The sequence below is a fragment of the Dipodomys spectabilis genome, unplaced genomic scaffold (assembly GCF_019054845.1).
Source record: "Dipodomys spectabilis isolate Male_0828 unplaced genomic scaffold, ASM1905484v1 ptg000015l, whole genome shotgun sequence".
NCBI classification, from domain to species: domain Eukaryota; kingdom Metazoa; phylum Chordata; class Mammalia; order Rodentia; family Heteromyidae; genus Dipodomys; species Dipodomys spectabilis.
Genome location: NW_024870692.1, coordinates 8323078 through 8324401, shown reverse-complemented (window position 1 = coordinate 8324401; position 1324 = coordinate 8323078). Strand labels below are relative to the sequence as shown.

The window sequence follows — 1324 nt, the reverse complement described above, 5'->3', positions numbered from 1 at the left end:
AAATTATACCAACATCAAATACAGTGAAAGCAGTGGTTATACTGTGGGGGAGGGAGATACAAAGCAACAAAGAAATAATCTTATAAATGTGTTAGAAACAATCGTATGAAAGAAAAAAAAACATTTGAATACATATCTTAAGGCTCATTTCCCTAACATCAACTTATCTGACCGTTTCTGCTTGTCTTAGACATATACTAGTTATTGCAAATAAGGGAAACCTTGGGGCCTATGTTTCTTTGGGCCTGGCTTACTTCACTCAAAATATGGAATGCTTCATGAATTTGCGTGTCATCCTTGCACAGGGGCCATGCTAATCTCTGTATCGTTCCAATTTTAGTATTTGTGCTGCCGAAGCGAGCACTAAAGTTGGTTTTTTGACATAACGACTTGTACATCTCATTGTTAACCAATGTGTTTTTTTCCCTTCCCCTCCACAAAGTATACCAACATCAAATACAGTGAAAACAGGGGTTATACCGTGGGGGAGGGACATACAAAGCAACAAAGAAATATCTTATAAATACGTTAGAAACTATAGCAAGGAAGAAAAAACATTTGAGTCCTTATCTTGGGGTTCATTTCACCCAAAATCAACTTATCTGACCGTTTCAGCTTGTCTTAGACATGTATTAGTTATTACCAGTAAGGGAAACCATGGGACCTTTGTTTTTTTGAGCCTGGCTTACTTCACTTAATATAATTTTTTCCAGGTCTTTCCATTTCCTAACAAATGGGGCAATCTCATTCCTTCTGATGGATTTGTAGAATTCCATTGTGTATATATACTACATTTTCTTGATCCATTCATCTACTGAGGGGCATCTGGGTTGGTTCTATATCTTAGCTATGGTAAATAATGCTGCAATAAACATAGTTGTGCTGATTGCTTTATTATGGCCTTGTTTGTGGTCATTGGGATAGATGCCCAGAAGTGGGATTGCTGGGTCATAGGGGAGCTCTATGTGGAGTCTTTTGAGGAACCTCCATACTGCTTTCCAAAGTGGTAGAACATCCTACTGACAGTAGGGTTCCCTTTTGGTCACATCCTCTCCAGCATCTGTTGTTATTAGATTTCTTGATTATAGGCATTCCAACTAGGGTGAGGTGGAATCTCAATGTTGTTTTGATTTGCATTTCTTTTATGGCTAGAGAAGTTGCGCATTTCTTCATGTATCTATTGGCCTTTCTTATTTCCTCTTCAGAGAAGTCTCTCTAAGTTTTTAGCCCACTTATTAATCAGGCAGTTTCTTTGAGGATTTGTTGTTGGGGGATTTAAATTTTTGAATTCTAAGTATATTTTAAATATGAAGCCCTTGTCTGT

At 37.5% G+C, this 1324-nt stretch overlaps 1 non-coding gene across 1 annotated transcript; it reads right to left on the bottom strand.

Annotated features, from left to right (window-relative positions):
- Positions 1-260: 260 nt before the first annotated feature.
- LOC122096479 lies at positions 261-364 on the bottom strand. The gene has a single exon (XR_006145314.1). It is a non-coding gene; the product is annotated as a U6 spliceosomal RNA (small nuclear RNA).
- Between the last annotated feature and the right edge of the window lie 960 nt (positions 365-1324).